Source organism: Schistocerca piceifrons, chromosome 7 (assembly GCF_021461385.2).
Source record: "Schistocerca piceifrons isolate TAMUIC-IGC-003096 chromosome 7, iqSchPice1.1, whole genome shotgun sequence".
NCBI classification, from domain to species: Eukaryota; Metazoa; Arthropoda; class Insecta; order Orthoptera; family Acrididae; genus Schistocerca; species Schistocerca piceifrons.
The window spans coordinates 214963025-214990537 of NC_060144.1; positions in this window are offsets into that span (position 1 = coordinate 214963025).

The window sequence follows — 27513 nt, forward strand, 5'->3', positions numbered from 1 at the left end:
CAACAACGATCTTCAAATTTATTTAGTTCAAACCAACCGTGAGGGCCTGATTGAGATTTTCAGTTTCAAGAATCAGACCCCTAGACAAGAAGAACTGGCGCCATCTCAACATGAGAAGCTAAGTAAATTTGAAAGTTTATTATAGTCTCCGCTCTTCTCAAATCTTCATAAAAGGCTTTGCTTATTAATTACTTGGACTGGAGATTGTTTAGTATGGACAATAGAAGGAATCAGATAGGAGGGGGGAGATTACACACTGGACCCATGGATGAGTACATCAGTGTTCCCCACAGCATAATCGAGTAGCCGCCAGCTTGTCTCCTTCCCGCACTACAAGTATCAAGGAGCTGTTCCCCTGAAAGACGACGGATTCACGCCCTCACATCGGTATGATGATGAACAAGATATGGGGATTTATCAGACCATGCAACGCTCTGCCTCAGCGGCAACGTCCAGTGCCGATTGTTGCGTGCCCATTCCGGTCGTAGTCGCCGATGTCGCGGTGTTAACACTGGCACATGATTTGGTCGTCGGCTGCGGAGGCCCATCGTTAGGAGTGTTCGATGCACTATATGTTCAGACACACTTCTACGCTGTCCAGCATTAAAGTCTGATGTTACTTCCGCCACAGTTCGCCGCCTGTCCAAAAAATGGTTCTAATGGCTCTGAGCACTATGGGACCTAACATCTGTGGTCATCAGTCCCCTAGACTTAGAACTACTTAAACCTAACTAACCTAAGGACATCACACACATCCGTGCCCGAGGCAGGATTGGAACCTGCGACGGTAGCAGCGGCGTGGTTCCGGAGTGAAGCGCCTAGAACCTCTCGGCCACAGCGGCCGGCGCCGCCTGTCCTGTTTTGCCAGTCTGTCCAGCTCACGTCGTCCGACATGTGTAATGAGATGTGGCCGCCCGACCCCATGATGTCTAGACGCGGTTCACATTGGTTTCGCCACATGTTGAACAAACCCATGTAGCACTCCTCCAACTCCCGACAAATCGTGCAGTAGAGTAGACTGCAGCGACACCAACTTAAGGCCAGCCCAGTGCCAGGGGCACGCCCACTCGGATTAGCTCAGTGGGCCGTGGCCAACACTAGTAGGTTTATAGTAGCACTGGCACACCTGTAACGCTGCAGGTAGAATGTAGACTTAGATTAAGTAGCTTAGAATCCCGTAGCGGTTAGACTAGAGTAAAACTACACTCCTGGAAATGGAAAAAAGAACACATTGACACCGGTGTGTCAGACCCACCATACTTGCTCCGGACACTGCGAGAGGGCTGTACAAGCAATGATCACACGCACGGCACAGCGGACACACCAGGAACCGCGGTGTTGGCCGTCGAATGCCGCTAGCTGCGCAGCATTTGTGCACCGCCGCCGTCAGTGTCAGCCAGTTTGCCGTGGCATACGGAGCTCCATCGCAGTCTTTAACACTAGTAGCATGCCGCGACAGCGTGGACGTGAACCATATGTGCAGTTGACGGACTTTGAGCGAGGGCGTATAATGGGCATGCGGGAGGCCGGGTGGACGTACCGCCGAATTGCTCAACACGTGGGGCATGAGGTCTCCACAGTACATCGATGTTGTCGCCAGTGGTCGGCGGAAGGTGCACGTGCCCGTCGGCCTGGGACCGGACCGCAGCGACGCACGGATGCACGCCAAGACCGTAGGATCCTACGCAGTGCCGTAGGGGACCGCACCGCCACTTCCCAGCAAATTAGGGACACTGTTGCTCCTGGGGTATCGGCGAGGACCATTCGCAACCGTCTCCATGAAGCTGGGCTACGGTCCCGCACACTGTTAGGCCATCTTCCGCTCACGCCCCAACATCGTGCAGCCCGCCTCCAGTGGTGTCGCGACAGGCGTGAATGGAGGGACGAATGGAGACGTGTCGTCTTCAGCGATGAGAGTCGCTTCTGCCTTGGTGCCAATGATGGTCGTATGCGTGTTTGGCGCCGTGCAGGTGAGCGCCACAATCAGGACTGCATACGACCGAGGCACACAGGGCCAACACCCGGCATCATGGTGTGGGGAGCGATCTCCTACACTGGCCGTACACCACTGGTGATCGTCGAGGGGACACTGAATAGTGCACGGTACATCCAAACCGTCATCGAACCCGTCGTTCTACCATTCCTAGACCGGCAAGGGAACTTGCTGTTCCAACAGGACAATGCACGTCCGCATGTATCCCGTGCCACCCAACGTGCTCTAGAAGGTGTAAGTCAACTACCCTGGCCAGCAAGATCTCCGGATCTGTCCCCCAATGAGCATGTTTGGGACTGGATGAAGCGTCGTCTCACGCGGTCTGCACGTCCAGCACGAACGCTGGTCCAACTGAGGCGCCAGGTGGAAATGGCATGGCAAGCCGTTCCACAGGACTACATCCAGCATCTCTACCATCGTCTCCATGGGAGAATAGCAGCCTGCATTGCTGCGAAAGGTGGATATACACTGTACTAGTGCCGACATTGTGCATGCTCTGTTGCCTGTGTCTATGTGCCTGTGGTTCTGTCAGTGTGATCATGTGATGTATCTGACCCCAGGAATGTGTCAATAAAGTTTCCCCTTCCTGGGACAATGAATTCACGGTGTTCTTATTTCAATTTCCAGGAGTGTAATAGAAGTACCTGTAGTGTAGAAAAAGCTGCATTAACTGTATCATTAGTAAGACCCACTAATGCAGTTAGGTAGTGGGTTATATGAAAAAAAAACAACAAAAAAAATCGTGCAGTTTCCGAAATGCTCCGGGCCATCAAAATCTACCCTACATCAGCTTCTAATAGATCACACGCCATCTCCATTCTACACACGGACAGCACGCTCACTGAAACTACATGCACCGAGCGTGTTTCTGACTACCCGTCATTCCTTTCCGGGTGATACTGCTACCGCCTGGGCGGGCTTATATAGACAGTATGTCGGTGATCATAATGTTCTGGTTGATCAGTGTCTATCGCCTGAAGAAAGAGCGTCCTACAAAGGTCTCAGGATTAACAGTGATATTGTAATCTTACAAGGAACAAAGGAAACTCTGCAGTAGTAATGTGCAACACAACGTATGAAGCTAAAGGGAACGAGATGCTGAGTGATCCCATTCAACGGACTGAAGAGTGACCCCACAGCGAAGATAGTAAGGAAGACGCAACCATAATTAATGGTTCCAGAGCCTAAGGAGACAAAACTAAACGAATCATGTCAAAGGTTGTAGTGTCACGTTAGACACGCGGGGTACCAAAGGTTCAAAACGACACGCCTTTGCACATTTGGCTAAATAGTTGGCCCACTCGGTACACAGCCTGGTCGGGCACACAATGTCATGCATTAAGGGTTCAACGCATTTCTTTCATGAGACTTGACATGGTCTAGTTTGCACTACACGCGATCTTAATTTCCAACATAAAATCCCCATTCCTCTAAACGCAAATGTATACAAGGAATGATCAGGCAATCATCTTCGGTAAATTTAGCTTGATTAAAACCACAAACAGCTGTTCCTTAATGTTTTCGACCACCCGTTTCGCTGTTTAAAGTAACATCTTCAGTTGATACTACATAGAAAAGAAAGCATCCTTGTAACCTATATAACTAAAAACTTTAGGACAACCAAAAAAAAATATAAATGAAAAGCACTTACACTCATATCAGCACGCGGCGACGCCCCAGCCCCCTCCCCCCCCCCCCTCCCACCAACATTCGTAGTCACATAATCCAACCCCACGAAGAGGGGAAGTAGTCAACAAATAGTAACTGGCAGAGCATTGAGGCGAATAGTGCAGGGGATGAGGCCGTATGACAAAAAAAACTGTAGTTAAATGTAATAAATATGCTTAAACTGTAATACAAGATGCATTACATAAGATACCACCAATGTAAAAAAAAAAAGGCTTCTGATATGAAATTTTTTATTTCCTTGACAGCGTATATGTATTATACTGGATTACTAGTTTCCACAGGACTAAGCTACCATCTTCAAATCCACAGGATACAGGTAATGAAATCATGCTGTACTCTGTGGAACTGAAGATGGCATCTTAGTCCTGTAGAAACTAGTAATCCAGTGTACATACACGCGGTCAAGAGAATAAAAAACTTTCTATCAGAAACTTTTCTTACATTGAATTAATCGATAGCTCTCCGGAGAACAGTGTCAGGTATTTGCAAAATACCGTGAGTAGACAGTCTGTATGAGGTATGTAACCTATTAACGAGCCCCCTTGCTACAAAGATAAAAACCTTCAAAAGGAAAAAGTAATGCAAGATTAAAAATCGGGCGATACCTACCAGTTTAGCATACAGCTGAGCGCCTCGCGTGCTTTACCCTCGCGACAATCACGTACAGTGTACACAAGTTTCATAAATTAGTATATTAGGACTTTCAAGTTATATTAGGAGGTTTATTAATTTGTCCCCCTGGTTTCCTGGCTTTTCCGCTATAAATAGGGTCTTGTACTATCTAATACGTTCATTATGGGTTCCCACTAGTTTGTCCTTGACGAGTGTCTTAGATAAGGCTTATAAACTTATAAGGTTTTTAATAGTTTTCCTCCTTCGCCTGCATTCAGTTTGCAGATGGATTACATGCAGGTCCAATAGCTTAATTAACTTCTCGCTACCGATTTTTAATCTTGCGTACCTTTTTCATTTTGAAGGTTTTTGTCTTTGTAGTAATGGTGTTGGTTAACGGTTTACGTTTCTCAGACGGACTCTCTACTTATGATACTATTTAAGTACTGTTTTATGCTTCTTTTACTACAATTTAATCATATTTATTACATTTAACTACTGTTAGTTTTGCCTTAGTGCCTCGACCCCTGAACTATTCGCCCCAGTGCTCTGCCGGTTATTTTTTGCTGATAACTTCCGCTCTTCATGGGGTTGGATTCCGTGACGACGAATTTTGCAGGCGTCTCCTTGTGCTAATTTATGTAACACTGTTGTAAGTACTTTTCATTTAGATTTTTTATTGGTTTTCCTTAAGTTTTAAATATTTAGATTACTAGAATGCTTTTCTTCCTATGTGACATCACCTGATTCTGCTTTAACGCAGCGATACTGGTTGTGTGAAAAAATGATAAATTAACACCTGTTTGCGGTTTTATTTAAATTCAGTACACCTTGATTTTCAGCATCTCTGGCTGCCCATGTTACAAAGTTGTAGGGAATCGTCTTTGGCTCACTAAAACCTTGCTGTAGTTAGAACCTCGTCAATTGTAGTGTACTACATGTACAAAAACAGGTTACACGTCGTGTGATCCAGATGCAGAGTTTCACAGGCTCTAAGAGCTGTATTTTGACTTGGACGCCAATCAGCGACGCACCCTCGATGAATTCCCAATTACGGCGCGCTAACTAGCGACGGGAACAGGCCGTAATCCGGTTCTCCGCAGGGTGTTGTCTGCTGTACTGCAGGGTCGGCCGGAACGCCCTCTGAAGGTCGCAGACCCAGCAAAGGCGTGTATATTTCTCGTTACGCCGCCGGCTTAACGCAACTGATGGTGTCTCATTGTTGCCCACAGACGAATCTGAATGCCGGTAATTCTACCCACACTCCGCCCGGAATACTGAAGTTCCTCCACATCGCACACTGGTTAACATGCAGATTCAAAGCAACAGCGCTGCGTTGTGTGTAGGCCTGATGACATCCACGTCTAACTGATTACTATGCAGTTCACACTCAAGTACCTGTCAGAGGGCTCTTCGAAACACGTTCAGGCTGTTTCTCTTCCATTCCATTCTCCAATAGCGCGTGGGAAAAATAAACACTTACATCTTCCTGTACAAGCTCCGATTTCTCTTATTGTACTATGATCGTTTCTCCCTATGTAGGCTGTTCACAATAAAATATTGTAAAATTCACGGAAGAAACCGGTGATTGAAATTTGGTGAAAAGATCTCGCCGCAACGAAACAAGCCTCTGATTTATTGATTGTCTTCCGAACTCGCTTGTCTTATCGATCACCCTCTCTCCCTCATTTCGCAGTAATGCAAAACAAGCTGCAATTCTTTGAGGTTTTACGTTGTTCTCTGTTAATCCTATTTGTTAAGAAACCCTTGCAGCACAGCACACCTAGCAGAGGACGAGCAAACGTAGCGCAGGCAGTCTCTTTAGTAGCATTCTGCTTATAAAACATAGTCTTTGGTTTGCCTTCGCCATAATATTATCTTTGTGATGGTTCCAGTTTGATATTGTATTCCTGGGTATTTAATTGAATGGAGGGCCTTAAATTTGTGAGCTTCATCGCGTAACTGAAATTTAACGGATTTCTTCGCACCATACATAAATCGTGTCTTAGTCATTTTCTAATTGTTTTTCATCTTCTATTGACTTTAGTAGACGGCAAATGACAGCATCATCCGAAAACAATCTAACTGGGCGCACAGGCGTGATAAATCTTTTATGTACATTAGAAACGACAGAGGTTATCTAACACTTCCTTGGGGAACGATTATGTTGTACTCGATAATTTTCCGTTAATTACTACGAGATGTGACCTTTTCGAAGGAAATCATGAATCCAATCGCACAACTGAAACAATACTCTATCTGCACGCAATCTGATTACAAGTCTCTTGTGAGGAACGGTGTCAAAAGCCTTTTAGAAATCTAAAAATATGAAAGCAATTTGAGAGCCCCTGTCGGTAGCACTCATTTCTTCGTAAGAATAAAGAGCTAGATGTCCTTCAGAAGAACGAGGTTTTCTGAATCCACGTTGGCTACTTTCCTTGGAGCTAATTCATAATGTTCGAACACAGTATATGCTCCAAAACCGAACTGTAAAACGATGACAGTTCTCGAGTATTGATGTGACCTGCGCAATTTTCCAGTCTTTCGTACGGATATTGCGTCGAGCAAGCCGATTATATATGATTGCTTAGTACGAGGCTGTTTTATCAGTGCACACTAAAAGAAACCTAACTGGTATACTATCTGCACTGAAAAACTTGCCTTTATTATTTTAAGCTGCTTCGCTGCACTGAGGATCCAAGTTACACTTATTGGCAGCTGGCATAGAGTCATGGTCCGGAATTGCTAGGCCTGCGTCTACAATCAGTCAGCCCTTGACCGTGCTCTGACCAATCCTAGCAAAGAGTGCATAGTGATTTAGCCTGGCCATTCCAAGGTGCAATGTGGTTGCTAGTTCTCGACGTCCTCTCTCACCTTCCATATGTGGCACATATGGCTATCACCACCACCTTCCGTGCCCTCTCCATCATTTTTGCAATAGAGGCGGTACCTTACATTCTGGTTTTCGACAACGGCTCTCAGTTCAAGGCATCTACGTTCATGAATTTTATACAGTCAAAGGTACTGAGAATCTTACCGGCATCCCTTTCCATCCAGCGTCAAATTCGGGAGCCGAGCGAATTTTCAGCACCTTCAAAACGCTAATACGCAAGATAATGACCACAGGCGATTCTGCGGAAGCAGCCACCAGTTTCCTTGCAATCTATCGATCCAGTCCAATAAATGAATGTAATCGGGTCAAAATTTTACACGGTCACAGACCCTGCGCCCTCTTCGACTTGGTGCACCCAACTCGGCGCACCCACAGTCCTCACACACAGACGTATTACAGCGAGAACCCCCACGACTCGGTCCACACTTTCGGCCGGAGCCTCTGATGGACCCAAAGCATCGTCATCGACAATAGCGGACGACAAATGTTTGTGGTTGTGGCAGACCACAGGAGCTCATCGTCAGGCATCGAAATCTGCTCCAACCCCAGCGTACATAGCTCTGCCCCTCTCTCCTAAGCAGCCGACTGGGCGTGGCTTCCACAACCATGCTCGGAGAAAGCCTGCGAATCACCCTGCCTACAACGGCTATCAATCGCCCTCGTTTTAGGAGCCAACAGGAGGTCGACAAATACCAGCGATGGCAACCGGTGAAGTTGCAACTACTCCCCCCGCTTACGCCGCTACCAGCTCCCGCCAACACCACAGAATCCCTCACCCAAGAATCGGCGGCATCTGAACTTTCTCGGACAGAGGTGCCCTTCTGCATCTACACGTCTATGTACATACTCCGCAAATCACCGCACGGCGCTTGGCGGAGGATACCTCGTACCGCTACCAGTCATTCCCTGCTCCACTCGCATATATGTCGAGGGAGAAACATCTATCCATATGCCCCTCATACAAGGACTAATTTCTCTTAACTTCATGGACCTTACGCAAAATGTATGTTGGCGGCAGTAGAATCGTTCTACAGTCAACTTCAGATGCCGGTTCTCTAAATTTTTTCAATAGAGTTTCTCGAAAAGAGCTTCGGCTGCCCTCCAGGTATTACCGTATGAGTTCCCGAAGAATATCCGTGATACCTGTGTGTTATTCGAACATACCAGTAACTAATCTAGCAGCCTGACTCTGAATTGCTTCGATGTCTTGTTTTAATCTGACCTTCTGGGGATCCCAAACACTCCAGCAGGAGTCAAGAATGGGTCGCACTAGTGTTCTGCATGCAGCCCCCTTTGCGGATAAACTACGCTTTAATAAAACTCTCCAAGTAAACCGAAGACGACCATTCGCCATCTCCACTATAATCCTTACATTCTCATCCAATTTCATATCGCTTTGCAACGTAATGCCTGGAAATTTAATCGACCTGATTGTGTCAAGTAGCACATTAGTAATGCTGTATTCGAACATTATACGGTTGTTCTTCCTACCCATCCGCATTAACATACATTTTTCCACATTTAGAGCTAGCTGCCGTTCATCCCACCAACCGAAAATTTTCTCTAAGTCGTCTTGTATTTTCCTACAGTCACTCAAAGTCGACACCTTACCGTACACCACAGCATCATCAGCAAACAACCGCAGATGGCTGCCCACTCTCTTCATCAGATCATTTATGCGAACAGAAAATGCTAGCTCTCCTATCACACTTTCCTTGAACCTACTTTTCAACAGAACACTCGTTGTCATCTGAGGTGAAAGTAAATGGCCACAATGACATAAGCTTGCTTTGCACATCTGTTCTGCCTTTACTGAATTCCTGGCAGCAAAATTTGCACTGGCGTTCCCGTTTCATCTACATCATACTCCGCAAGCCATCTAATGGTGTGTGGCGAAGGGTACTTTTGGTGCCTCTATTTGATCCCTCCAATCCTGTTCCACTCGCGAATAGTGCGTGGGAAGAATGATTGTCGGTAAGCCTCTGCATTGGCTCTAATTTCTCGCCGTCGTTAATACGCGAGTTGTATATGGGGGGGGGGGGGGAATTAATATGTTGTCCGATTCCTCCTGAAAAGTTCTGTCCCGAAATTTCAATAGCAAATCTCCCCGTGATGCACAACGCCTCTCTGGTAATGTCTGCCAGTGGAGTTTGCTTAGCATCTACGTAATGCTCTCTCGCCAGTTACACGATCCCGTGACGAAACGCACAGTTCTTCGTTGGATCTTCTCTACCAGTCCTCCCTGACAGGAATCCCAGATAGATGAACAATACTCAAGAATCGGGCGAACAACCGCCTTATAAGCCACTTCTTTCGTGCGCGAGTTACATTTCCCTAAGATTCTTCCGATGAATCTGAGTCTGATGTCTGCTTTTCCCACTATCTGTTTTATATGGTCATACCACTTAAGGTCGCTCTGGATAGTTACGCCTAGATATTTTACGGCAGATGTTATCTCCAGCTGTTTGTCATGAATAATGTAGCTGTACTGTAGTGGATTTCTTTTCCTATGTATGCTCAATATGTTATATTTATTTACGTGCAGGGTCAACTGCCGGACCCTGCACCGTTCATCAAATCTCTGAAGGTCGTTCTGCAAATTGTTACTACCTTCTGGCGTTGCTACTTTGGTATAGACAATTGCATCTGCAAGTAGCCTTAAGGAGCAGCCGACACTTCCTACTAGATAATTTATATATATTGTAGACAGCGATGGTCCTATCACACTTCCCTATGGTACTCCGGATATTACCTTTACATCTGTCAATTTAGTTCCGTTAAGAGCGACGTGTTGAGTTCTATCTGCAAGAAAGTCTTGAACCAAATCGCAGGTCCGCTCTGATACTCCGTAAGCTCGTATTTTTTTTTTCATTAAAGGGCAATGCGGGACGGTGTCAAATGCATTATTGAAATCAAGGAACACGGCATCAACCTGAGGGCCGTTGCCTGTTGTACTGTGGATCTGATGGAGGAACACAGCGAGCTGAATTTCGCAGGATCTGTGTTTGGGAAATCCATATTGGTTTTTACAGAGGAGATGTTCATTTTCAAAAAACATCATAATTCTTGAGCTTAGAACATGTTCCATAGTTCTACAACAAATTGCGTCAACGATATATGTCTATAATTGTGTGGATCTGTTTTCTGGCCTTTCTTAAAAATGGGAATGACCTGCGCTTTTTTCCAGTCGTTAGGTACCTTTCGTTGCTCTAGCGATCTACGATAAGTTACTGCTAGAAAGGAAGCAAGTTCTTTCGCATAATCTTTATAGAACCTTATAGGTACTTCACCTGGTTCTGAAGCTTTTCTGCTACTAAGCGATTGTACCTGCTTTTCAATTCCGCTATCGGTTATCTCAAAATCTGTCATTTCGATGTTCGTACATTTGAAACGATGGACAGTGTTAAGATCTTGCGCGGTGAAATAACTTCGAAAGACCGAATTCAGTATTTCGGTCTTCTCTCTGTTATCTTCCGTTTCGGTGCCGATGTGGTCGCTGAGAGAATGAGTAGATGATTTTGTGGTGTCACCGCCAGACACCACACTTGCTAGGTGGTAGCCTTTAAATCGGCCGCGGTCCGTTAGTATACGTCGGACCCGCGTGTCGCCACTATCAGTGATTGCAGACCGAGCGCCGCCACACGGCAGGTCTAGGGAGACTTCCTAGCACTCGCCCCAGTTGTACAGCCGACTTTGCTAGCGATGGTTCACTGACAAATTGCGCTCTCATTTGCCGAGACGATAGTTAGCATAGCCTTCAGCTACGTCATTTGCTACGACCTAGCAAGGCGCCATTATCATTTGCTATTTATCTTTTGTTGCATGTACCGTCAGACCGATGTTCACCAATTATGGATTAAAGTTAAGTATTCCAACAGCTACGTACTTTATTTGCTAGACTCAAATCCTTTAACTGTTCCAGACCTCACGCCAGCCTGCGTGAGCTTAAACGCGTGCCTTTCGGCTTCACCTTCTAGTGGCTTGGCTGTCTCGCCAAGACACAACAGATTTTGACCCACTTACTGATTTTACATACGACCAAAATCTCTCAGAGAAAAACTCAGATCGATCGACAACGCCTCACTTTCAAAATAATGGAACGCTTGTCTCATTGTTCTCCTTACGCTCATTTCCGCTTCGTTCACCTAGGTTTTTACTTCTCTTGAATCTGAGATGAAGTGCTCTTTGTTTACGTAGCGCTTTTCTAACACGGCTATTAAACCATGGTGAATCTTTCCCACTCCTTAAAATCTTACTCGGAACACACTTGTCTAGGGCATATTGAAGGATGCCATTGAATTTTTTCTATTTGTTCTCCACATCTCCGTCCTCATCACCGAATATTTGACCCTGACTGCTGAGATAGTCTGAAATTTGTATCCTGCCACCCTTGCTGAGCAAATATATCTTCCTACCTTTCCACGTTCCTTGTAGAACTCGTCGTCATAGGTGCTGTCACAGCCTTATGATCACTGATACCTTCGTCTACGTTAACTGATTCGGTAAGTTCAGGTCTAATAATTTTTTCATAATGCGGGACCACGTTACGGAGATGATAAATAAACTCCAGTGGAAGACTCTGCAGGAAAGACGCTCAGTAGCTCGGTACGGGCTTTTGTTGAAGTTTCGAGAGCATACCTTCACCGAAGAGTCAAGCAGTATATTGCTCCCTCCTACGCATGTCTCGCGAAGAGACCATGAGGATATAATCAGAGAGATTAGAGCCCACACAGAGGCATACCGACAATCCTTCTTTCCACGAACAATACGAGACTGGAATAGAAGGGAGAAGTGATAGAGGTACTCAAGGTACCCTCCGCCACACACCGTCAGGTGGCTTGCGGAGTATGGATATAGATGTAGATGTAGAATATGTGAAGCCGCAAGTTGGGGTGCCAGCACATTGCTTTTAACAACGCAGACTGTTAAAGAAGCTACAAGCACACGGTACAGGTTTCCAGATAAGTGAGCGGCTCGAAGATTACTGAGGGGCCAAGGAAACTGGTACACCTGCCTAATATCGTGCAGGGCCCCCGCGAGCACGCAGAAGTGCCGCAACAGGACCTGACTTGGACTCGACTAACGTTTGAAGTAGTGACGGAGGAAATTGAAACTATGAATCCTGCAGGGCTGTCCATAAATCCGTAAGAGTACGAGGGGGTGGAGATCTCTTCTGAACAGTACTTTGCAAGGCGCTTCAGTGTAGAACCCAGTATGTTGTCCTCGATGGCGACTGTCCATCGGATACAAGGGTATAGTCAGAAAAGCACTAGGTTAGTGTCATCGGGCCGGTATAAAACGCGGCAAATAAAAGCGGGAATCTTTCAGGGCTCATAATGTGGTGTCACCGCCAGACACCACACTTGCTAGGTGGTAGTTTTAAATCGGCAGCGGTCCATTAGTACATGTCGGACCCGCGTGTCGCCACTGTGTGATCGCAGACCGAGCGCCACCACAAGGCAGGTCTCGAGATACGGACTAGCACTCGCCCCAGTTGTACGGACGACGTAGCTAGCGACTATACTGACGAAGCCTCGCTCCTTAGCCGAGCCGATAGTTAGAATAGCCTTCAGCTAAGTCAATGGCTACGACCTAGCAAGGCGCCATTAGTAACATTGCATGTATCTAAAGAGTCTCACTTGTATCGCCACAATCTCCAGATGTACCAAAAAGGATGGATTAAAGTTAAGTATTACAGAAGCTACGTACTTTTCTTTATAGCATTCATTACGTACCCTGTTTCAGACCTCACGCCATCTGCGTGAGCGTAGCGCGTGCCTTTCGGCTTCCTCTCATTGTGTCTAGGCTGTCTTGTCTAGACGCAACACATAATCTATTGGTGACAGATAGGGTCAAGCATTTTGGATAAGCCTTGGGATAGGGACCATTTGTATATTGAGCAGAAGAATCGTCTTCGTGTCACTATCCAACAGTGCAGGGTCAAATATTATAGGCGTTCTCCTCCGTAGACAAACTGGAAAAAATCAGTTCTTTTTACATTTTATGAAGTGTACGTTGGGCCGTAGGGGGCTTAGCGAGGCGCCATTAGTTTATGCGCGTTTTACAATTACTTCATACTAAAACAGAGACAAGGATTCCAAAACGGCTATGCACAGTAAATGGTTCACATTTTTACTATATTCCTACGATCCCGATTTCGAACAACCTTAAATATTTTCCTGATACTTTTATCCGTGTCCGAGATACAGAAGTTCAAAGTTACCCTAACTGTACACGTAAAACACGCAAGTAAAATCCGATGTGAGACGACAACATGATTTATAAAGTGATGTAAGACGGAGAAATATGCTGTAAAGCGTCTCCATCTTCATCAGAAAGGTTCTGGGCAGCCCATATTGTAGTGCTGAGGCGCATGCAAAATTTTTGTGGACGTAAAATCCGGTCTGGGGTGTAAAATTGCATAGTTTTGCATTATTTCAATTTCACCTAAGTAAACTATCTAAATTTTACTGGTCCATAAAGTTTTTTTCATACGAGTGAGATGTCCTATTGTAACAGGGAAAAAGAAGGGAACCAGTGGAAAAATGCTCCTATCGGACAAAAAAGGGGAACAGGCTCCTGTTTAGAAGACTGACTGAAAAGTGGGCTATTAATTTCATCGTTCTCCCTTTCTCAGCACCTTTAAAAATGTTCCTAAAAATTTTGGCATGCTGGTTCTTGTTAAACATAAATGATCTGACGGACAGGGTGAACAGTGTTATACAGCTTTTTGCTGATGACGCTGCCATATAGGGGAAGGTGTCGGCCTTGAGTGACTGTAGGAGGGTACGAAATGACGCAGACAAAATTTCTATTTGGTGTGATGATTTACAGCCAACCCTAAAGGTAGACAAATGGACGTTAACGCAGATGTGTAGGACAAACAATTCCGTAATGTTCGAACACAGCATTAGCTGCGTGCTGCTTCACACAGTCACGTCGATTAAATACCTAGGCGTAACGTTGCAAAGCGATATGCAATAGACCGAGCATATAAGAATTCCAGCAGAGAAGCGAATGATTTTCGGTTTATTGGGAGAATTTTGGGTAAAACGTTGTTTATCTGTAAAGGAGGCAGCTTATAGGACACCAGAGCGACCCGTTGTTCAGTACTACTCGAGTGCCTAGGATCACCAGCAGGTAGGATTGAAGGAAGAGATCGAAACATTTCAGAGGAGGGCTGCTAGATTTGTTAAAGGTACATTCGAACGACACATAAGGGAAGGCTGTCAACATACATTTCGCATGTGGATCACGAAGATAAGACAAATTAGGGCTAATGCGAAGGCATATAGATAGTCGTTTTTTCCCTCGCACTGTTTGCCACGCATCGTAACTTGGCTTGGGGAGTATGTATATAGATCCAAGTATATAGATCCAAGTAGCTCTCTGAGTCATTGTCTACAGCACAAAACTACAATTGCCTTCGTCTCATTACATTCGCTCGATAAACTTCCACTAAGTGGCAATGAATTCTGTTATGATGACGACGAACGAGTCGTCACCAATGTTGACTAGTGACCAATGCGAAATAGAAACATATAAATCACAGCAGGTTTGACAGTAACGTCGGTACGGTGCTGGCTGTATGGTCTGGATCTGCAACGACTAAAATAATTAGAAATCGTTTGTAAAAAATAATATGTATTGTACTTAACTGGTTGTACATGATTTCTCTTGGCTGCGTACATATAATTATAAACATATAGCTATTAAGGCCTCACTTAGGCCATATGTTACTAAGACCCTTGTTAGAGGTTGCTTCCTATCAGCTGAAGGCTATGCTACTTTACTACTTGACGTCCCGAGCAAGAGTGGACGAGAGCTCGACAGAAACTTGATACAAGCCGCGGAGCGGCACTGGTCGCGACTCGCAAGTCCAACGATACTAATATGGACCGCGGTCGATAACTGCAACTCCTAACAAGTGTGGTATCGAACGTTGATACCACAAATTCTAACTGGGGACACTATTCTTTTAACACAGAGGCCTTATTACTCTTCGACTTCCATTCTGGAATATGATGGCGTGCAATACTTAAGGAGGAAAGCAACTTTCACATGTCATTGCCAAGTGATGTTGCTCTATGAAACTTGAACCATACATAGAAAGAACTGCGACAGTATAGTACAGAAGGTACCTGATAGAAACACGCAATGGGTCGAAAAGAAGTGACACTGAAGTCACCGCGATTAATGATGGCCCCTGGACATCACAAAAGGTGCGACATCGTTTCTAATGCAGTGTGTGATCACCACGGACGGCGCCGGCCGACGTGACCGAGCGGTTCTAGGCGCTACAGCCTGGAACCGAGCGACCGCTACGGTCGCAGGTTCGAATCCTGCCTCGGGCATGGGTGTGTGTGATGTCCTTAAGTTAGTTGGGTTTAATTAGTTCTAAGTTCTAGGCGACTGATGACCTCAGAAGCTAAGTCACGTAGTGCTCAGAGCCATTTGAGCCATTTGAGCACGGACGGCAGTGAATGCTCTGCATCGTGCCGCCATGTTGGCCACAAGGTTGAAACATCCCCTTAGAAAATTATAAATTACTGTGCTGGTAAACCTCTTACGTTATTTGATTTTCAAACAGCTGTACAAAACTGAACGTACTCAGACATTTCTCTCTTTACTTATTCTGGTCAACACTAAACTGACACAAAATATTTTTCGCACAACGCAATCTGACTTTCAATAATACCTACAAAATAATGGCTCTGACTAGCAATAATCTATACGTTTCATGAATCACTTACCTCACAAAAATCTTCGTTACTCGAACTACTGCAATACAGCGAGCGCCAATACTGCCAGCTAAATAAAGATTCTAACTACGGAAGGCACTACGTACTGATAGGCATAGTTAGCAAATGAAAGATTTTGATAGAGAACAAACAATGTATTTATTTTAATGGTGTTCATATATCAGTTCATGACATCCAGTTTTACCAATTTCGCTTTTCTGACGGACACACGTCCAGATCATCCGCTCTTATTAACATCTCAAAACTCTGGTTTCTCTCTCCTTACATCCACCTCTGCGGGCGGCTCTGCTCCAACTGCCCAACGCTACGCGCTGTTCACATCCGACTGCCCAACACTACAACAGCGAACATTCCAACAATGCCAACCAGCCACAGATTGCACACAGCACAGTCAGTGATTTTCATACAGAGCACTACGTGGCGATACCAACCTAAACAGCCTACCTACAAGGCTGCTAAATGGCTCTTGTTCTAGCGCGCTCCATTTGCCCACCAGTGCGGTTAACATCTACTGGATGGTCGGTGGTACATGTGGATGTGTTACAGTACCTCTACCCAACGCACTCGCACGTGCTCGATGGGATTTAAGTCGGGAGAACGGGAAGCCCACTTGATTCACAGAATATCCTCTCGTTCCAAGAGTTCCTCCTCCTCCTCCTCCTCCTCCTCCTCCGCCTCCTCTATTCTGTGTGGTCGAGAATTGTCGTCTATAAAGTCAGGATCCGGTGCACCCCTGGAAAAGCACACATAGCGAAGGAGTACAGTGTCTCGATAACGTTGACTCGTGAAAGTACCGTGTCCGAAGATTTGGAGGACGCTACGCTCTTGCGTTGGGGAGATGTATTGCAGCACGGCCACATGCACCAACGATCAACCAGCTAGTGGGTGAATGGAACGGTTTACCACAAAAATTTCTTACCACATGGGAGCGGTTGCAGAGCATACACTGTCGACCGTTGAGATCACACATACTATTAAGGATCACGTCCCACCTTTTGTAATATACAGAGGACCAACAGGAATCGCTTTGACTTCAGTGTATTTGGTGCTTTTGAATAAAAATAACAGATACACATAACAGAGACTTTAGTCATCAATAACACACACATCAAAAATGTTTTGCATCACCTAGGTTCCGAGAGTTCCGTAAACTGTATAGAAAATTCGAATAGAGATCAACAAAAACTTCATTTCTGCCCTTTTTATTGCTCACGAAAACCACACACTGCATGTTGTACCACCATACAGCGAGACCTTCAGAGGTGGTGGTCCAGATTGCTGTACACACCGTTATCTCTAATACCCAGTAACACGACCTCTTGCACTGATGCATTCCTGTATTCGTCGTGGCATACTATCCACAATTTCATCAAGGCACTGTTGGACCAGATTGTCCCACTCCTCAACGGCGATTTGGTGTAGATCTCTCGGAGTTGTTAGTGCGTCGCGTCCGTCCATAGACAGCCCTTGTCACTCTATACCTGGCATGTTCGATGGGGTTCATGTCTGGAGAACATGCTGGCCACACTAGTCGAGCGATGTCGTTATCCTGAAGGAAGTCATTCACTAGATGTGCACGATGGGGGAGCGAATTGTCGTCCATGAAGACGAATGCCTCGCCAAAAAGCTGACGATAAGGCTGCAGTATCGGTCGGAGGATGGCATTCACTTATCGTAGAGCTGTTACGCTGCCTTCCATGACCACCAGCGTCGTACGTCAGCCACACATAATGCCACCCCAAAACAGCAGGGAACCTCCACCTTGCTGCACTCGCTGGACAGTGTGTCTAAGGCGTTCAGTCTGGCCGGGTTGCCTCCAAACACGTCTCCGACGTTGTCTGGTTGAAGGCATATGCGACACTCATTGGTGAAGAAAACGTGATGCCAAACCTGAGCGGTCCATTCGGCATGTTGTTGGGCCCATCTGTACCGCGCTGCATGGTGTCGTGGTTGCAAAGATGGACCTTGCCATGGACGTCGAGAGTGAAGTTGTGCATTGTGCAGCCTATTTCGCACGGTTTGAATCGTAACACGACGTCCTGTGGCTGCACGAAAAGCATTATTCAACATGGTGGCGTTGCTTTCAGGGTGCCTCCGAGCCATAATCCGTAGGTAGTGATCATCTACTGCAGTAGTAACTTTTGGGCGGTCTGAGCGAGGCATGTCATCGACAGTTCTTGTCTCTCTGTATGTCCTCCATTGTTCACTCCGAGGAGCCTATACACTTCCCTTGTTGAGAGCTCTTCCTGGCACAATGTAACAATGCGGACGCGATCGAATCGCGGTATTGGCAGTCTAGGCATGGTTGAACTGTAGACAACATGAGCCGTGTACCTCCTTCCTGGTGGAATGACTGGAACTGATCGGTTGTCGGATCCCTTCCGTCTAAAAGGCGCTGCTCATGCACGGTTCTTTACATTTTTGGGCGGTTTTTAGTCACTTCTCTGGACAGTCAAAGGAACTGTGTCTGTGATACTATGTCCACAGTCAACGTCTATCTTCAGGAGTTCTGGGAACTTCTTTTGATGTGTGTATATTCTGCGTCACTGTTTACAATAATCTGCCAATGCTAGAGTACGTTTGCGATCCGAGACCGTTGAATTGACGTGGTCTTGAGACGAAGAACTCGTCTAGTCGTGTTCGGAGCGTATTTCACTCCGGAAAGCAGGTTTCTTGAAGAGTGCTAGAGAGAGGGGGGGGGGGGGGGGGGGGGAGGGCGAGGGGAAGGTGAAAATCTTGGGATCCAAGATCAGGTGAAGATAGGTGCCGAATGATTTCCCAACTACTGTACAGTGTTTTTTTGTTCACTGTAGCAGAATGCGGGCGGACGTTATCTTGGAGTAGCATCACTTCACGCAGTCTTTCTGGTCGTTGTTCTTGGACTGCGTCTGCAAGACGTCTCAGTTGTTGACAGTAAGTATCAGCAGTGTTGCTTACACCTAGGGGAAACAATTCGTAGTACAGCACACGCTCGCTGTTCCACCAGATGGATAACATTCTTTTGTGGATTCGCGCAGGTCTTTGTTACTGACGTCAGTGCTTTTTTTGCACCCAACCACTTTTTTCTTTTCCTCATGTTAGCATGAAGACACCGTATCTCGTCACCAGTAACGATGCGGGATAGGGATGGTCGGTGTTGTTTACGAGCCAACTGATAACGAGCAAACCGGCCAGAGTGGCCGAGCGGTTCCAGGCGCTACAGTCTGGAACCGCGCGACCGCTACGGTCGCAGGTTCGAATCCTGCCGTGGGCATGGATGTGTGTGATGTCCTTAGGTTAGTTAAGTTTAAGTAGTTCTAAGTTCTAGGGGACTGATGACCCCAGATGTTAAGTCCCACAGTGCTCGGAGCCATTTGAACCATTTGATAACGAGCAAGCGGAGATACGTTTATGGTCACCTGCTGACTTTTATAATTCTGGCTTAGAGCGCGCGTTACCCTTTCAGCCAACTTTTGAACCTACCCTATTGCATGCAAATGTCGCACGTTGATGGAATGTTCATAACATTTGCCAATTCTTGAGAACACTGACGTTGATCATTGTGGATCAATGCGTGTGAAATGTCTTCATCAAACTCTGAAGATCACTAATGATGTGTCGACAGAAGTGCCGACACAGTGTGGTTTGAGGAGACCGAAATGCACGCGTTAAACTCAAGCAGGCTGGCTTGAGGTCTGAAACAGGATACGGAATGAATGCTGTAAAGAAAAGTACGTAGTTGCTGGAATATTTAACTTTAATCCATCATTTGTATACATCGTTCTTGATGAGACATGCTTCATACGATAACTATCAATTGCTATGGCGCCTTGCTAGGTCGTAGCCATTGACTTAACTGAAGGCTATTCTAATTATCTTCTCTGCAAATAAACGAGGCTTCGTCCGTTGCATCGCTAGCTAAGTCGTCCGTACAACTGGGGCGAGTGCTAGTAAGTCTCTCTAGACCTGCCGTGTGGTGGCGCTCGGTCTGCAATCACTGATAGTGGCGACACGCGGGTCCGTCGTATACTACCGGACCGCGGCCGATTTAAAAGTTACCACCTAGCAAGTGTGGTGTCTGGCGGTGACACCACATTCCTACCCCGCAAATCGGCGAACGGTCGTGTTATAAGGCTCCCGCCCGCCGTGGGGAGGACCCCATGTTGGCGTCTGCGATGAGGTGGGGAGCCTAACAACAGGCGAGGCTGTGCCACCCGCACCCGGCCATTCGGTCCGAGGGGAGCTAGGAAACGTATGAAAACCTAGTCCAGGGTGCACGCCAACATGCGGTGTATGCGCCCGAAGAATAGTCAGGAGGGGCCGACGGGTCGACCTCCATCGAGTCGGAGCACCCGACTGGCGAATACGACATCTGGTAGAGCGGGCAAGAGTTCCATGTCGGAGGATAGCTGGTCACGGGAAGCGATCGGCGGCGCGTGACCCAGGGAGGCGCTTGGCGGCTGCAGCGAAGCGTCCACTGCGGGCGGCGCCGGCGGGAGAACAGGCGGCGGCGGCGCGTCGCCATGGGGCAAAATGGAAGGCAGCGTCGGTAACACCTGGGGATGAGGCGAGCCAGTAGATGGGTCCCCAGGGCGCTGACCGGACGGCACCGTCGCTGAAAGCAGACGGGGAGCGGCAGAACCCGTGCGACGACAGAGGCGCAGCTGATTGAGATGCCGACGCACCTCACCAGAGGCCCCAAAACCAAATACATCGCGCGGCCGAGGCAGCGAAGAATGCGCCCTGCGAACCAACGCCATGAACCGCGATAGTTGCGATAGTATACAACGTCACCTGGAGCAAAAGCAGGTGGCTGCCGCTGCACAGGAACCTGATGCGGCGGATGCAGCAAAGACATCAAGATTCGATGAGGACGACCGTGGAGCAACTCAGCCGGCGAGCGACCATCTCGGGGCTGAGAGCGATACGAAGGACAAGAAGAGCAATAACGCGTCCTCCCGAGAATGCGACTCTTTCAACTTCAACATCTGTGACTTGAAAGTCCGGACCAATCGTTCAGCGGCACCGTTTGACTGAGGCGAAAACGGCGCGGATGTCAGATGTTGAATACCATTGGCCTTGCAGAATGACTGAAATCCTGCGGACATGAATTGTGGGCCATTGTCGGAAACAATAGTCTGTGGAAGACCTTCAATGCAAAAGATAGCGGATAACGCTTGGATGGTGGCAGATGACGTCGTGGAAGACATCCGGACAACAAAAGGGAAATTACTGAAAGAATCGACCACAACCAACCATCGAGCATTCCAGAATGGACCAGCAAAATCGATGTGCAAGCATTGCCAAAGGGAAGTGGCTTTCGGCCATTCAAAGAATTTCCGCGGTGGTGCGGACTGTTGTGCGGCACACGCCATGCAAGAAGAGCACATATTCGTAATCGCAGCATCGATTCCGAACCAAGTACAGTGCTGACGAGCAAGTTGTTTCGTTCTCACTATACCCCAATGTCCTTAGTGAAGAAGCTTTAAGACAGAGGACTGTAACGAACGTGGGACCACGACTCTGGACTGATCATTATCAGAACGCAACAACAAAACATCACGTCGAACAAAAAGTCTCTCCTTGTGAGCAAAAAATCTGCGAACCAACGGATCCTCTATCCGTGACTTTGACAAGGGCCATTGCGTAGCAACAAAACGCAGAACGGTAGCAAGGACAGGGTCAGCAGCTGTGGCTGTAGCTACACGACGAAAATCAATCGGAAACGATTCGACCACGTCATCGGTGTCCGAATCAATGAACATGCAAGCAAGTTCGGAAGAAAGGAAAAGTGGCAATCACTAGTTGGGGAGTCACTGTTGCCTTGAAGTCCACACAAAGTCTCAATTTTCCGGAAGGTTTTGGCAAAATTACTAAGGGTGAGGCCCAGAGAGAAGCCTGCACACGTTCAATTACACCTTGTGATTCCAAATCGTGTAATGTTCTTGCGACCTCATCACGCAATGCGTGGGGAATATTGCACGCTCTGAAAAATTTTGGTTGCGCGTTTACTTTCAGTTCCAAATGTGCTTTATATTTCTTAGCGCAACCAAGGCCCGGCGCCAAAATGTCTGCAAATTCTGCACATAGACGAGAAACACTGTCTGAAGGCACAGTCTGGTTCACTGAGAGGACCTGATTGACTATAGACAAGTTAAACAACTGAAATAAATCTAAACCAAACAAGTTCACTGCAGAAGAAGAACGAAGAACGTAAAATGACACAAGTTTTGTTAGTCCCTTGTATGTTGCAAGAAGGCTGCATTGTCCTAACACAGGGATCGTGTGACCTGAATATGTAGTTAGCTTAACATTTGCGGCACGCAACAGAGGAGTGCCCAGTTGTTTGTACATGACTTTATTGATCAATAAAACTGCAGCTCCGCTATCGAGCTGGAATGGTATTACGTTGCCATTAATGTCCAAGTCTACAAAAAGTTTATTGTCCTGCTGACGACAAGAGCGATTGTCTCATGCAATTTGAACAGACACTGGTACAGAATCACTCGCAACTTGACGTGATTTCCGTCGATGTCGACGCACACTTTTTGTGGGACGAACACAGTCACTGTTAGAGAAAGCGGCACTGGGCGGAGTGGAATTAATTACATGAATTTCCATGGGCGAAGGTTCACGAGCCTGAGCATTCTTGGTGCGATTCCGGCGCGAAGCAAAGGGCCGGGAATGGTGTTTTGTGTCCGATCTGAGCTTTTTCTGGCAAACACTCTGAACATGTCCGTTTTTATTACAGAAAAAGCAAATAGCTTGGCGTGACGGGCAATTGTCACGCGAATGTCTAGAGGCACACCGCGGGCATGATTTCACTGCATTTGCATGCTTGTGCGGGACACGTGGCTGCGCGGACGTGCGCGAGGGCTGTTTACAGTTCCGTGCAGCTCTCCCGGCGGGCCGGTTAATGTAACACACAGCTGGCGAAGTTTCAAATGATTCCCGAGCAAGGTCAAGTGTGTCTTGCCTATCCAATATGTCTATCACTTGTTGAAGGGAGGGATTGACTAGTTTCAAAATTTGCTCCCTTATGCGAACATCAGAAACGTTCTGTGCAATTGCATCACGCACCATAGTATCTGAATAAGGGAGTCCACATTCACACTCAAAAGCACAATCCCTTGTAAGACCTTCCAAAGTTGCAACCCACTCCCAATTAGTTTGACCGGCCGTACGTTTTGTACGAAAGAAAGTATACCTTTTTGCAACTACATTAACTGATTCCTTGAAATAGGCGTCTAAAGCAGACAAAATTTCTTCGTAGGACAGAGTTGCTACGTCGCGTCGGGGAAATAATTTCACTATCACACGGTACGTTTGCACCCATACACACGCCAATAAATGAGGCTGCCGCTCGTCACCTTGAATTCTGTAGGTGGCGAGATGAAATCCAAATTGGCGTGACCACTCCGTCCAGTTTTCCATCGCAGGGTCAAATGGCCGGAACGGGGGTGCAACAGCATGTTGTGGCTGTGGTAGCGGTGAAGCGGCGGCTGCCGCATCGTTTTGCATTGCACGTTGACCCTGGACGAGCTGTCCAAGGGCATCCAGTAATGCCTGCGTCTGCTGATTCTGCAAGCGATAAAATTCGGACAGTACATGTGGAGATTGTGGCGAAGCCATGACACAATGAAATGTAAGCAAGTATAAAGAACGAGACCCTTTTTTGACTCGTCGCCAAATATGATGTGTCGACAGAAGTGCCGACACAGTGTGGTTTGAGGAGACCGAAATGCACGCGTTAAACTCAAGCAGGCTGGCTTCAGGTCTGAAACAGGATACGGAATGAATGCTATAAAGAAAAGTACGTAGCTGCTGGAATACTTAACTTTAATCCATCATTTGTATACATCGTTCTTGATGAGACATTGAAAGGTGGTTACACTGAGCCACAGCGCCAGAGATTGCGCCAGAGAGTTTTGTTCGGCCGCCTCCACGGGCAGTGTTTATTGAGAAGTAGCGGAGTGCTGTGCTTGTCGAGGACTCGTAGTAGGCAGTGCTTGCTGAGATGTGGTAGTGAAAAGTTCTTGTCGAGATGTCGTAGTAGTGAGTGCTTGTTCCATGTTTTATGCAGTTATTTGATGGGCTAGATAGCAGATGTTGTTCTAATGGAGATGTTGTAATGATTAGAGTGCTTTTCGTCAATATATACGAAGGTAACAAAACTCGGTTTTTTTCTCATTATTTCAATGTCTTGAATAATGCGTCATTACAGGTTCAGTCAACAAAGCATCTGGCTTGTGCTCTTGTATTAGAGTGTAATTCTGGTTTTCTTGCGCAATTATAGTATTTCTATTTTTTAATTACTTCAGTATAAATGATATTTAAAATTTCTTGTCTTATTGAAGAAGAACCGTGCCAGATGCGTACGTTGAATCACACTTCCACACACAGAACAGTTATACTTGTGCTTTGTTGGGTTTGTAGGTTTTATAGTTGCTGGGGACTTAATTAATTGATTGTATTAACGGAAATTTTCATTTCATTCTTTGTTGTTGCTCCATGCAGTCAGATTGCGTACTAAAACTAGTCAGGGTCAACCGTTTACGAGACTACTACAAACAGCTACGAAAAATAAAAATTATTTTCATTTATTCAATTAAGCCCCCATGCACGTGACGACCGCTGCTTCGGATCGTCCCTTGGAATTCTTCTGATTGTAAAAATAGTAGACAGTAGTATTGTTGTAATTTGTAGTTTAGTAATTGTAGTCTATATTGCATGTGTAGATTTGGTAATTGTCATTCTTCTAATGGTATTTTTTTTTTTTTTGCAGAATTTAATTTTGTTGTATACGGGTTTGACAATTTTGTGGAGTTAGGAAGATTTCAATTGTTCGTTAATCGTGGTTGAGGGAAGCATTTCGTGTGAATGATATTGTTGGAGATATAGTGTCATTGTGTGTAATTTTCATATAGTGACGAGTTTTGTATGTTTTGTAAATGATTATGCGATCGATGAAAAAGGCAAAAATGATGGATAGTGAGAATGACGAAATTGTTAACATGCGAACTCGCCAACAGAGGAAAACAGTATCATGAATAATGAAGTGGAAAACAATTTAATAAGTCGGGAAGATAGTCCGGAACCATTTCAAAATTTTTCTCAATCAGAAAATTCACAGAATACGAGATTAACGATAGAAGATTCTGGAATAGTATCGAACACAGATAGCTTTACAGCTATGACGAAGGAAACTGGTTTTGCGGGAAATGTTAGGGGCGAAAAGAATTTCGAACAAGTTAATATGGAGCAGTTGATGAGTGCAATATTAAATTTACGATCTGAATTAAAAACAGATAGGGGAACAATGCAAACATGGTTAGACTCACTGGGATCACAAATAGGAACAATTAAAACAGAGATAGGAACAATTAAAACCGAGATGGGAACTTTGGGATCTGAATTAAAAACTGATATGGGAACAATGGAAACACAGTTTAGATCTGAATTAAAAACACAGATGGGGACAATGGAAACACGGTTAGGATCTGAATTAAAAATAGTGGCAACATGTTTAGAAACAGAGATGGAAACAATGGAAACACGGTTAGACTCACGAATAGGGACATGTTTCAAAAATATGAAAGATGAATTAAAGAAAGAAATCAGAGAAGTAGTACAACCGATTTTGAATGCTCACAATAATAGATTAATTGCAGTAGAGATTAGACAAAAGGAACAGGATAGAGAACAGGAAGAAAGAGATCACGTGATAGTACAAAAATTTTCAGAGTTAAATTTACAACGTGCACACGATAAGGAGGAAATATTTGAGAGAATCGAGGAATCCGTACCAAATGACAGATTAAATAACCTAACACAACAATATGAACAGTTAACTACCAAATGTGTTAATACTGAAACCCGAGTCGCGACACTTACGGAAGACGTAAATAAACAGAAAGAAAAAATAGGTGACTTGTCGGAAAGAGTTGAGGAGATTTCAGACAAATTGACAAGTCTTAGTGTAAATGGGGACAGAGATTCAGATGATACAGCACCATTGCCATTTGCAGAAACCGAAGAGTATCAGAACATAAATAAACATGTTGAAAATCAGGGAAAATTTAATGAACGCGTTAAAAGGGAAGTTGAGGCATTATGAAAGCAAGTCAAACAAATCGAAGGCGAAATTGTAGGAAAAGACAGTGGAAGAAATTTAGAATCACAGATAGCAGAGGGGTTTGAAGAAAGTAATTTATTTCATTTACGAGAAGCAACAAGAGAGCGCCAGGCGCGCCAACTTGACAATAATCGACATTGGGACAGGGACAGACGCGGTAGGTCTTTGTCGCCACGAGGCGAAAACTTTGACTACAAACACTTTTTGACTGTTCGGAAATTTAAGATCTTTCGTAATTCTAAGAATGACATACATCCATGTTCATGGCTAGATCAATTTATGTACGCACTTCCACCAAATTGGCCACTGAGTCACAAACTGGAATTTATGTGTGGATATTTAGAAAACGAACCGGCAACGGGGATGCGCGCACTCATTAGAGATTGTAATAATCTGAATGATTTTTATCGTGCATTTCTATCGGCATATTGGTCCGAAAACACACAAGACAGAGTCAAACGTAGTCTGATTATGCAGACATGATTCGAAAGAATCAGTTCCTGTCCAACCCTTATAGCCCGACTGAATTAATTCGCATTTGTTTAACTAAGCTGCCACAATCCATAAGAGAAATTGCTTTAGCCGGAAGATGTAAAGACGACATTGAGACTTTTAAGACTTTGTTACAAGAACTTGAGTATGACAACGACGACGGGACTTCTTGTAATTTTTTTAGTAATAGTAATTACAATAGATTTTCAGAGAAAAGGGATAGTGATCGGAACGGGCGTTACATGGGTAACTTTGAGAATGACAGACGTAACAGACAAGACAATAGATACCAGCCTTATGACAATAACAGACGTTCTAACAGAAATTACACAGACAATTATAATAATGGTAATTCCTACCGGAATGATCAATCATACGGAAACAGTAATCGGTATCATCAAGACAGAAATTATTCATGCAGTAATAGAAATTCTTTCTACAGAAATAACCAGGGTAGTAGATACAACAATAATTTCAGAAGTGACAGTCGAAATTACACAAGAAGTAGTTATGCAGACAGACAGGAAAACAGAAATTTTAATAACAGACACAACCAAGAATTTGCATCTAACAGACAGGAGGGACCTAATTGGCATCCTCCACGTGACAGAACTTCAGAGAGACAAGTGCAAATAGTAGAAATTGATCCGAGAAATGAAGGGAATAATCAAAGACGTGACGCAAACAATCGACAACGACTTGCAGCTTCGGCTTCTGGCAGCAATATAGACGGTTCAGAAAGTAATGACACTACGACTTTACACTACGTACGCCTGGAAGACATGAGAGACATTTTGCTAGACGAAAAGGAAAATAATGTAGACGCATTTTTACATCCTGTTATTGAAGTATGTGTGGGTAAGAATAAGTTCACTGCAGTTTTAGATTCTGGGAGCCCACTGAATGTCATTAGTGAATCAGTTTTTCGTATATGTGTAAGAACTATTGCTTGTCCTGT